This window comes from Pelodiscus sinensis, chromosome 12 (genome assembly GCF_049634645.1).
Source record: "Pelodiscus sinensis isolate JC-2024 chromosome 12, ASM4963464v1, whole genome shotgun sequence".
Lineage (NCBI taxonomy): Eukaryota > Metazoa > Chordata > Testudines > Trionychidae > Pelodiscus > Pelodiscus sinensis.
The window spans coordinates 43,071,380-43,083,704 of NC_134722.1; positions in this window are offsets into that span (position 1 = coordinate 43,071,380).

Consider the following 12,325-nt stretch of genomic DNA (forward strand, 5'->3'; position numbering starts at 1 on the left):
GCTGCAGGACTTCTTCTTGTACTCCTCTCTCAGCTCTCTGTCTTTGCAGGACCTCTTCTGCACACAGCTTGTTTGTTCAGAGACAGAGCCAGAACAATCCCCACTTACAACCTGTCAGTCAGGCTGAGCTGGAGTGTTGACTGCTTTCCATTGTCTCTGGGGTCTGTCAGTCTCATGAACCCTTCCCCTTCTGAAGCTGGTAAACCAAAAAACTCCCACAGAGTTTTAGTAAGGGGTAACAGTCCCCTTACATAGAGTTTTGATTGCCTGCACAGTCCCCCCTTAGACACAACTGGAGTTATTTGATTTTTCTCCCACAGGTCCTTAACAGAACCTCTCCGTCAGGGCCTCCGGATGTGCACCCCGGCCTAGTGTGCCTGTCGGATGGCAGCTGTCTGCAGCCCCTCGGAGGGTTGTGCCTAATTTGCAAAAAATGGCCGACTCAAGCATTTTGCCGACCCCCTTGCAGGAAGCATAAGGGATCTGTTGAAAAAGGCTTTCTTTCCCCACAGATCCCCCTCTAGACTGCTGCTTTTTGCCGACAAAGTGCTGAGTCGGCAAAACACTGAATCAGCAAAACGTGGCGGCCATTTTTATGGAAAATAGGCGTGGGATATTTAAATCCCTGCCTCATTTGCAGTGCCTACAGAGGGATGCAGTCTAGACAGACCCCAAGAGAAAAGCTGTGGCGTCCAAAAAAGCAGGGCAACCACAGCAGGCACTGCGAGGGCTTTGCCGTCCCGCCCAGAGGTAGCAAACGCACGGCAGGAGCAGAGACACGGCTGCCCGGCGGGGTCCCTTTCAGCGCGTGTCTCTGCAAGGCTCCGGCACCAGCTCTCGGAAGCAGCTGGTGACCTAAAGCCCTGGCTGAAGTGGTTCTGGGTGGCCTGTTATGCAAGACTCCTGTGTTTTCAGCAGTGCCCGGGCGAGCAAGGCGCTTTCCAGAACACAAGGGGAAGTGGCTCCTGTCCCAAGGAGCAAGGAGGCTAAGTCCCAAGAAGAGAAGTCAGGAAGGGAACAACTGAAGAGATTTTACATAGAAATTAAGCAGATTTCACTTCAGTGAAAGCAGAAGTGCTGAAATCACAACATCTGTTTTGAAGCAGTGTTGGGTCCAGGCAGCCGGTTCCCCTTTCCTGGGTGAGGGGGAGAGCGAACCTGGGACCAGGATCCTTTAAACAGTGATAAATCCAGAGCGACCCTATGGAGTCCATGGAAAGGAGATCAGAATCCCTCAGCACTTCCTGATATTGCGCACGTTGTTCTGAGTTCTGGGCTCACGTCTACCTGTGCAGCCAGAGAAGCTAACGCGGAGCAGCCTGGGCAACCAAGCACTGAGTTTGCCTCGGTATTTCCCTGCAGAACCCTACGACAAGCTCTCCTGCCTCCTGCCGTGACGGCCAAGCAGAGAAATGGTGTTGGAAAGCCAAGTGGGTTCACGCGTTCGCTCTTCGCGCCATCTCTCTGTTCCCCCTGGGCTGCCTCCACTCCCCAGAGCCACGCACCTCCCTGCTGCAGATTACCCCAAGGGGCCGGGCAGGGAGTCGACACACACACCCAGCTCAGGGACTCTCCCTCTGAACAAAGAGTTTAGTCGCTCACCTGATACTTCCCCAACCTCCCCAGGGTGGCCGCCTTCTTCCCCCCTCCGGCAGGTCAGCCGCCCCCGGGGGATTGCCTCCCTTCCCTGCTCCCTGCATCAGCTTTCCTTTCCCAACCCACCCTCCCCACCCCCGAGACCCAACTCCTCTCAGTTCTCTGACAGAGGGGCCCTTGTCTGCAACTCCCTGGGCCCTATTCTCAGGCCCACCACTGCCCCGTGGTACCCGCCGGCTCCGCCACACTTCCCCCGGAGCAGGGCAAATACTGGAGCAATACGGAGCGGACGTAGGAACTTTATGCCACTTCTCTCCTGGGTGGGGGCTGAAGAAACGTGAACAAGCGTCGTTCTAGCTGCTGCAATAGCGGCCGGGCTGCCGGGCACAGGTTAGAGCAGCCCTGAGGCCTGCAGCCGATGGCAGGGGTCACGGTGCCTCCAGGGCTGTGCAAGGCAGAGCTGTGTGAGGCAGGGCTGTGCAAGGCAGGGCTGTGCAAGCCAGTGCTAAAAGAGGTTGGGCTGCACGAGGTAGGGCTGTGAGAGGCAGCACCGTGGGAGTCAAGGTTGTGCGAGGCAGGGTTGTGCGAGGCAGTGCTATAAGAGGCAGGGCTGTGTGAGTCAGGGCTGTGCTAGGCAGAGCTGTATGAGGAAGGGCTCTTCAAGGCAGGACTGTGCAAGGCAGCACTGTGTGAGGTAGGGATGTGCGAGGCAGTGCTATAGGAGGCAGAGCTGTGCGAGTCAGGGCTCTGCAAGGTAGGGCCGTGCGAGGCAGTGCTATAGGAGGCAGAGCTGTGCAAGGCAGGGCAGTGTGAGGCAGGGCTGTGCGAGGCAGGGTTGTGCGAGGCAGCGCTATGCGAGGCAGGGCTGTGCAAGGTAGGGCAGTGGGAGGCAGGGCAGTGCGAGGTAGGGCTGTGCGAGGCAGGGATGTGCAAGGTAGGGCAGTGGGAGGCAGAGCTGTGCGAGGTAGGGTGGTGGGAGGCAGGGCTGTGCGAGGCAGGGCAGTGCGAGGTAGGGCTGTGCGAGGCAGGACAGTGCGAGGCAGGGCTGTGCAAGGTAGGGCTGTGGGAGGAAGGGCTGTGCGAGGCAGGGCTGTGCGAGGCAGGGCTGTGCGAGGCAGGGCTGTGTGAGGCAGTGCTATACAAGGCAGGGCTGTGCAAGCCAGGCAGATGGAAAGAAGGCCAAACCAAAAGGGAGTAGCAAAGGTCAATTTGGAACATTCCTCATTCTGATCCATCTCTCTCAGTCGGGTGATACCCAGAAGCAGCAGGGAAGTGACACTGAGCCACACCCGGCCTTGGCCAGGCTCCGCTCTCTGTTGTCTTCTTTGGAGAATGCTGAAGTACGTGGTCAGCAGCTCTCGCTTCCTCGGACGCTCACCAGGCAAGGCAGGAAGTTTTTCTTCACTTCCTGAGATCAGGGACCACTGGCGGCCATGTCTGTGGTGCCCGTTTGCCTGTGGGAGAAGCTGAGCCCAAGCAGCACGTAGAGCCCCTGTTGCCATCTCTCCTGACTCGCTCTCTGCCTCTCCCCAGCCCACGTAGAATCCCCCTCTCCTAGGGCCCCAGTCCCCTGGGCCACACTCAGCCAGAGCCCTGCACAGCCCCTTGCTCCAGTACCACTCCAGCTGCTCCTTCCTTCACATGGAGAGAGCTCTGGGAATTCCTGGGGCCTGAAGGACCCCACTGAACTTCCCCCTATCTCCCGTCTTATGCTGGGCTGGTGGCAGAGTGTCTCTGCTGTGATATCATCTCCCCTCAGAGCTTCACTCCCCTGCTCAGACCCACCCTCCTGCACTAAAGGGGTCTCCTGCTTGCTGCACTGCAGGCTCCCCTCAGACAGTACACCCCGTGGGGCAGAGAGCACACCAGCCTGCTCTGTTCAGGGACACCGGCAGAACGGAGGGCGCAAATATAACTGCCCCTTGGTGGATTTGAACCTGAGACTTCGTTTTTTGAGGAGTTCAGGATCTGTTGAAAAATGTTCCAGGTGTCGGCAGAACCGGGTCTAAACTGCAGTTTCAGTTTCAAAATGGCAAGCTGCACATGCTGGTGACCCTGAAACACCCCCCGAAACCCAATCTGTGGGGCATTTATTCTGAGTGCCTGGAGAATGCTGGGGCCTGGGAAAGGCCGCCCAGGTAGCGCTGTCCTGCGCCGGGGAAGTGGGCAGAGCCTGGCTAGCCAAGTGGGAAAGAGGGGATAGCGGGTGTCCAGCTTGGAACATGGGTCTCGCTTGCAGAGGAAGGCAGGCAACATACAATATGATGGGGGCTAATTTAGGTACAACTACTCAAGAGACAGATCTTGGAGTCATTGTGGGTAGTTCTCTGAAAACATCCACTCGGTGTGCAGTGACAGTCAAAAAAGCAGATAGAATGCTAGGAATCATTCCAAAAAAGGGCAGCAAAAATGATGAGAGGTTTCGAACGGGTCCGATATGAAGAGAGATTGAAAAGACTTGGACTTTTCAGTTTAGAAAAGAGGAGACTAAGGGGGGATATGATAGAGGTCTATAAAATCATGACTGGTGTGGAAAAAGTGAATAAGGAAAAGTTGTTTACTTATTCCCACCATATAAGAACTAGGAGTCACCAAATGAAAGTAATAAAACAGCAGGTTTAAAACTAACCAAAGGAAGTTTTTCTTCACTCGGCGCACAGTCAACCTCACGTGAGGATTATCTGTTGTGTTCCCACCCTCTGGGGCATCTGGCATTGGCCACTGTCGGAAGACAAAGCACTGAGCTAGATGGACCGTTGGTCTGACCCCGTCTGGCCGTTCTTATGTTCTTTATGTAACAGGTGTGAAGTCTGCAGGAGCACATGTAGCAGGTGGATGTCCCCTAGCCATGTGCACTGAGCCCCATGCAGAAAAGAGCTGCCCCGCTCTGGAAACAGCAGCATGCTTCAAGATTTAAAGGGGCAGCACAAAGCAATCAAAGCCATTGCAGTCACCAAGGGCATGTCTACGCAGCAGGGCTGAAGTGGAAATAAGCGATGCATTTGAATTGCATCCATTGTGTCGCTTCATTCGGCTTTTGGTTCTGTCTACACAGCAGGGAGTCTGAGTTAGAGCAATTTCCTCCCACTTCCCTTATGCCTCATAAAATGAGGGTTACAGGAGTCAGAGTAAGAAGTCCTCCAGGTCGACGTTATTCCAACATTATGTTAAAATATTGCTTGTTGTGTCGATGCGCACTACGTTATTTTGGAATAATGTTTTGCATGTCGACACAGAATGCAGCCATTTCAAAATACATTTGAAATAACGGGCTTGTTACGCTGGCTTCCATAACCCTCCTTGTACAAGAAGGAAGGGAAGAGCGCTCTGTTTCCAAGTGAGTGCTGTGCAGACGTGCCCAAAGCTGAAATAAGCTATTTGGACGTAAGCTACGCAGTTAATGTAGCTCAAGTTCCGTAGCTCCTATTGCTTTTCACCATGCTGTGCGGACGTGCCCTAAGCTATCCACTGGCATTCCAAATGTAAAGCGCTATCTACGTGCAGAGGGTTATGAGTTGGGTCATTATAGTTTCCTGGAACTCTCCTCTCTGTCTTATGCCCCTTCCCAAATAGCACCTGTGTCTACAAGATGCAATTGCCAGCTAAGTCACATGCTTCTCCACAGAATAATCTTGCTTGTCGGCTGAGGGTGCTGGAAGATCCAGCGTAAGCTCCTATTCTTTCTGTCTTACCAGTGAAATCTCCAAGAGAGATGCCAAGGACCAGCACTGTGCGAGGCAGGGCTGTGCGAGGCATGGCTGTGCGAGGCAGTGCTATACAAAGTAGAGCAGTGCGAGGCAGGGCTGTGCGAGGCAGGGCTGTGCGAGGCAGTCAGATGGAAAGAAGGCTAAAACAGAATGGAATTGCACAGGTCAATTTGGAAGCTTCCTCTTTTGCACAGTTGCAGAAGAAATGGTGCTTGAGGGGATGGATCCTGAGGGGCACTTGTCTGTGTCAACTACCAAAGCCCGAGGACAAACAGGATTATGGGATTCACTTCAATACAGAGCCGATAGGGATAATGTAGTTTATTAAGCTTCCTACTCCACTGCTACTTCACGTCACCGTGTACACTCTAGCAAGCGACAGCATTGCAATGCATAAAGTAAAAGGCTCTTTGGAATGGTTACGCCTCTTCTGCCACGGGGAGTCCCGATCCTGAGATGCCTCACATCAGGGCCGCAGTGGACCTGGCTCCATCTAGGGGATTTTGGGGCACCTCTGAGGCGGGAGGTCTGCAGTGAGACTCAGCTTGAGGTGGGACTCCCAGTGATCTTATATGTTAGCTGTTGACTGAGTGTGAGTGAGCTGGCCCAATGCCACTTTTAACATTCCCACGGGAATGAGAGGTTGTTATTTATCCCATAGACAGATCTGTGGGTATGTCTACACTAGCTCGTTAACTCGACGAGGAGTAACAGTTAATCTGAACTAAGGTCTTGAGTCATCCTTTGATCTGACGAACCGTTTCCTGAGGATAGACTTTCCTTTTCCCATTCACTGGCAAAGTAATTATTTTTAAATGGAGCAGCTGACGCAATTATATCCTGAGGACGTTGAAATGAAGTTTAAGGGGCTGACCGTATAATCACCTATCGGGTCGGATCCTGATCCTATTGAAACTGGAGGGAATTTTGCCTCCAAGCAAAATGTGAGCATGGCCAGACTGTAACTCCTAAAGCACAGTCAGGCTTGTAAAATGGCTGCTAATGTCATGGGGCTCCATTCTTGGGCCTCACTGCCGCCAGGTCGTTATTTATTACTTAGCAGCTACAGGCCCCTCCTGAGCTCCTGGCTCCCCTGTGCTTGGTGTTGTACGTGTGCAGGCCATGGTCCAAGTAAGAGGCCTATGATCTGAATGCACAAAGCGGATCGAGAGTGGGAGGGACACAGTCAGGCCACTGGCCAACCAGGGAACAGAACTCAGCTTTCCGGGCTACAGCTGATGGGGTTCAGACTCTGAAGTTTTTCAGAGAACATCCGCTTTCCCTCCGCTGCAGCATCTTCCCTAAGCACAACGGCAACGCTGCTGCAGCACTGAAGGTGTGGACAAGTCTTGGTCCCATATCTGTAAAACAGGGCTCATAATCTTCCCTTTCTTCTGCCCTTTGCCCATCTCATTTATTTAGCTTGCAAACTGTTCAAGGCAGGGACAGCCTCACTAAGTATGCATATGTAACTCAGGGTATGTCTACACTACCCCGCTAGTTCGAACTAGCGGGGTAATGTATGCATACCGCACTTGCTAATGAAGCCCGGGATTTGAATTTCCCGGGCTTCATTAGCATAAGCGGGGAGCCGCCATTTTTAAATCCCCGCTGCTTCGAACCCCGTGCAGCACGGCTACACGGGGCTCGAACTAGGTAGTTCGGACTAGGGTGCCTATTCCGAACTACTGGTACACCTCGTTTCACGAGGAGCAACGGTAGTTCGGACTAGGAACCTAGTCCGAACTACCTAGTTCGAGCCCCGTGTAGCCGCGCTGCACGGGGTTCGAAGCAGCGGGGATTTAAAAATGGCGGCTCCCCGCTTATGCTAATGAAGCCCGGGAAATTCAAATCCCGGGCTTCATTAGCAAGTGCGGTATGCATACATTACCCCGCTAGTTCGAACTAGCGGGGTAGTGTAGACATACCCTCACACACTTGGGCTGTGTCTAGACTACAACGATTTATCGGAAAAAGGTATGCAAATTGTGCTCCGCAATTCGCGAACCTTTTTCCGATATTTTTTTTGAAAGAGGCTTTTCCAAAATCTGGCTCATCTACACTGGGCCTAATTTTGGAAAAGCCTTCTCTTTTGGAAGAGCCCTTCTTCCTCGTGCACTGAGGAAGACAGGCCTTCCGAGAAAGAGTGGAAGAGAAGTCGTGATCTCAGGACGTGGCGGAGTTTTTTTGGGACACCTCCCGGAAAAATCTCGCAGTGTAGACGTAGCCTTGGTGTAGTTCAGTGTCCCATGTAGTGTCGCTTAAACCACTGACAGGGAGAGCTAAGAACAAGTAAGCACCGCAGCCTACGCTGGCTTTATAGCTCAAGCTGCAGAGGCTCCCACACAGAAGTCCCAGGCTCAAACTCCTCCGCTCCCCCTTCCCTCCCCAGTGGCAGTTACATATACAGGACCTAGCACAATGGGGCTCTAATCTCATTTGAGGCTTGTCGGCAGTTTCCAGAATGTGCTTTGCACCAAAACAAGGGTCTTTGCGGGATTTGGGCCTATTTATTCTCAGAGTTGTAAATTAAATTAATCCTTTCTGAATTCAGTATTTTAAAAGCACCACATGGTGGGAAAGGACTTTCATGACAGCAGCTTTAGGACATGATGGTTCATTCTTCTTGTAGGACTTCAGCAGTGCCTGGGGTATTCTTTTTGAAAATTTGGTACATTTATATTTCCACGGCACATGTGCTCTGGGTTGTGCTACTGCAAAAAAAAAAAAAAAGTATGAACTCATGCTCTGGATGTAATGAAAGCTGCAAACAATCGCCTTTCTCCTCCAAAGCCTGCCTCCAAATTGGGCAATCTTCAGCTGAAGAGTGCCGATCCATGAGTAGTTAATGCCTCGATAGCTCTCATCACTGTATAGTTTTGACAGGTGCCCTGCCCCTAGCCCTGCTCCTCCCATGGTGGGCCCCTCCCCAACCCATCCCCTCTCATGGGTCCCATTCCTAACCCCGCCTGACTAAAAAGAAAGGTAGTGTCAGAGAAAAGAAATAGAATGAAACAGGAAAAAGGGGAGAGAGAGAAATCAAGGAAAATTGAATGAGAGAGGCAGTCTTATCCAGCACAAAAGAACCCCCCTTCCCCTCCCAGTTCTGCCCCTAAGCCCAACCCCAGACCTCCCCACAACCTGCACACAGTGTCCATCGTGGATCACACAAGGCGTCCTTCCCCACCAGCACCCAGCAGTGGGAATGGTAGGAGGTGAGAAGGAGAGCCCTAAGAACTGGCCCTCTCTTTAGGTGCATCCAATAGATTTTCAGCTCCACCCTTTACACTGGATCAATAGAATGTAGCGGGCAATCCCCGGTGGGTGCTGATTAGACACAAAGCGATGTTTTCTGTTTCGGAGACAGGCTCATAAGAAAAGAGCTGCCCAATGAACGTATGTCCTCATGTATAAAAGCTTGTTTTTTTTGCAACGGGTAGTTTTAAGGGTGGGCAATACAACCCTATGGCTGGTCTCAAGATTCGTACAGACGCCGAGGAAACTGAATGCATTTGCAATGCCTGGAGGGCTACTCCGCTGTCTCGTATCCATTATTCAAGACCCAAATTCTTTAATCAAGCACTGCTGTTTGCCAGTTGTCAGGGCAGTTCCCCACTCTGGCACTCTGAGTGCAGAAGGTGGGGGCCCGCAAGAGACCTTAAATACCTTGCCTCTATAGGCTCCGCTTCCACAACTCCCCAGAGTCACAGATTCACTGACTTTTGGAGGGGTAGCTCCCACCACCAAGTGAAACAAAAGAAAACCCCCTTCTCCTTGAACCCAGGCAGAAAACACTTGGACTTCTTTCCGGAGGGGGGGGGGGTTACCTCAAGCTGCTTTAGCACAAGAGTTTGAAAAACAAAAAGAAATCAAAACAGTCTCTAGTAGCTGACCTCTTAGTCTGAGGCAGGCAGACACATACGCGCAGACAGACCTCCTGTTTCTTTCCAGGACACAAGAATCAAGTCATTGCCTTAAAAAAGGTGATTTTATTAACAAAACAAAAAGATATACTTAAGAAGGCATCCTTGGATTCTAGGTCTTACAGAGCAACTGAGTAAAACAAATGGAAACACCAAGGAGGACATCTCTGGGTATGCTCTTAGATAGTGGACCGGGGAGGGAAGGCAGAGATTCCCACAGAGACATTTAACCAGCAGGAGGCAGTGAGCAGCACGAACAGGGGCTGGAAGTCTTCTGAGGAGCAAGGGGCAGCAGGAGAAAAGCGCTTCTCTTTGCAGCTACCCCCTGCTCCTCTGAAACCTTCCAGCCAATGTTCCTGCTGCTGGCCCCCACCCAGTGAGTGGCGGGTGCCTGGGGGAGGAGGCTGGCACAGCTGCCCACAGCAGGAGGGAGTGGCTGGGGGCTGGAGAGCCCGCAAGCTGCACAGCCGGCAGGAAAAAGCCGCACTTTGAAGTGGGAAAGCGCCGCTTCTCGCCGGCAGCTGGCTGCGTGGCTGCACTGCCCCCTCCCCTGAGTCCTCCTGCCCTGTCCTGCTGCGCTGCTGTTGGCTGCCGCTGGCGAGTGGCTGCTGCCTGCGGGCGAGGGGGAGGAGCAGCCCAGGGGCGAAGAGCCCGGGGCAGGGGTGGAGGAGGGCGCTCAGGTGGAGGATAGAACTGTGCCTCTCCCCCTCACCTGCAGAAGGAGCACATGTAGCTACACCCCTGCTCTTTCAGACATTTTTAATGTGCCTAAAAATCAAGGTCAGTTTTTTAGCAACAGTGAAGAGATATTACGAGTGCGACTGTCAAACACACACAAAAATGAAGGAGAGGCAAAAAGACGAAGCTAAGCACAAAGACAGTTTCTCATCTCATTTTTAAAATCTTGAAGTATTAAAACAGAGGATACTCACCAGAAAGTACGGGTGAGGAAACATCTCAATTATCTGATGACTTGCCTAGTTGTGGGGATACCACGACAACTGAAAAAATTGAACAAGTGGACTCTGAAGTAGCAATGGAACTACAAAATATTGGTAATTTTCATAGAATCATAGAACCGGAAGAGACCTCAGAAGGTCATCAAGTCCTGCCCCCTGCCATAGGCAGGTCCAATCCCAACAAAATCAACCCAGTCAGGGTTTTGTCAAGCCGAGACTTGAACATCTCTAGGGATGGAGACTCCACTACTTCCCTAGGTAACCCATTCCAGTGCTTCACCACTCTCATAGTGAAATAGTTTTTCCTAATAGCCAACCTGGACCTCTCCCACCACAACTTGAGACCATTGCTCCTTGTTCTGCCACCAGCCACCACTGCGAACAGCCTTTCTCCAGCCTCTTTGGAACTTCCCTTCAAATCCTCAAATGCTTCCCTTCAAATGCTGCTCTCAAATCCCCCCTCACTCTTCTCTTCTGCAGACTAAACAGACCCAACTCCCTCAGCCTCTCCTCATAGGTCATATGCTCGAGCCCCCTCATCATTTTCGTTGCCCTCTGCTGGACCCTCTCCAATGCGTCCACATCCTTTTTGTAGTGGGGGACCTAGAACTGGACACAATACTCCAGATGTGGCCTCACCAGAGCTGAATAAAGGGGAATAATCACATCTCTGGATCTGCTGGCAATGCTCCTCCTAATGCATTAGCCTTTAGCCTTTTAGGCTACAAGGGCACACTGTTGACTCATATCCAGCTTCTCATCCACTCTAATCTCCAGGTCCTTTTCTGCAGAACTGCTACTTATCTGGTTGGTCCCCAGCCTGTAGAAATGCTTGGGATTCTTCCGTCCCAAGTGCAGGACTCTGCACTTGTCCTTGTTGAACCTCGTCTGATTTCTTTTGGTCCAATCCTCCAATTTGTCTAAATCATTCTGGACCCTATTTCTGCCCTCAAATGTATCTACCTCTCCCCCTAGCTTAGTGTCATCTGCAAACTTGCAATCCATCCCCTCATCCAGGTCATTAATAAAGATGTTGAACAAAACTGGCTCTAGAACCGATCCTTGGGGTACTCCACTAGAAACCGACCACCATCCTGACATCGAGCCGTTTATCACTGCTCGCTGGGCCTGGCCTTCTAGCCAGCTTTCTATCCATCTTACCATCCATTTATCCAATCCACATTCCCTTAACTTGCTGGCAAGAATATTGTGGGAGACCATATCAAAAGCCTTGCTAAAGTCAAGGTACATCACATCCACTGACTTTCTCATGTCCACAGAGCCAGTTACCTCATCATAGAAGCTAATCAGATTGGTCGGGCACGACTTGCCCTTTGTGAATCCATGCTGACTATTCTTGATCACTTTCCCCACTTCCAAGTGCCTCAAAATGGATTCCTTAAGGATCCCGTCCATGATTTTTCCAGCAACTGAGGTAAGACTGACTGGCCTATAGTTCCCTGGATCGTCCTTCTTCCCTTTTTTGAAGATGGGCACTACATTTGCCTTTTTCCAATCATCCGGGATCTCTCCCGATCTCCACGACTTTTCAGAGATAATGGCCAAAGGCTCCTCAATGACATTTGCCAACTCCCTCAGTACCCTCGGATGCATTAAGTCCGGACCCATGGATCAGTGTATGTTTAGCTTTTCTAAATAGTTCCTAACCTGTTCTTTCTCCACCAAGGGCTGTCCATCTTCATCCCGTCTTGTGTCACTTAGCGCATTGGTCTGGCCTTATCAGTCAACAGGCTAGTCGACTAGTTTCTCCTCCACACTTCCCTCTGCCTCTATCAGAAAGAGGCAGTGAGGCGGGGGTACTTCAAAGCGACAGCATTGCTTGGAGCCTGGAGCTAGACCCTGGGCTAAATGTGGTGCTGCCACTTTGAAATGCCATGTGCAGCCTGGGGCCAGCGGCAAAGACAGAGGCAAAGAAAGCATTGAGTACTTCAGCTTTCCCCACATCATCTGTCACTAGGTTACCTCCCTCATCCACTAGGGGCCTCACACCCTCTCTGATCACCTTCTTCTTCTTAACCTGCCTGTAGAAACCTTTCTTGTTATCCTTCACATCCTTCGCCAGTTGCAATTCCACTTGCGCTTTCGCCTTCCTGATAACCCCCCGGCATTCTCGAGCTAT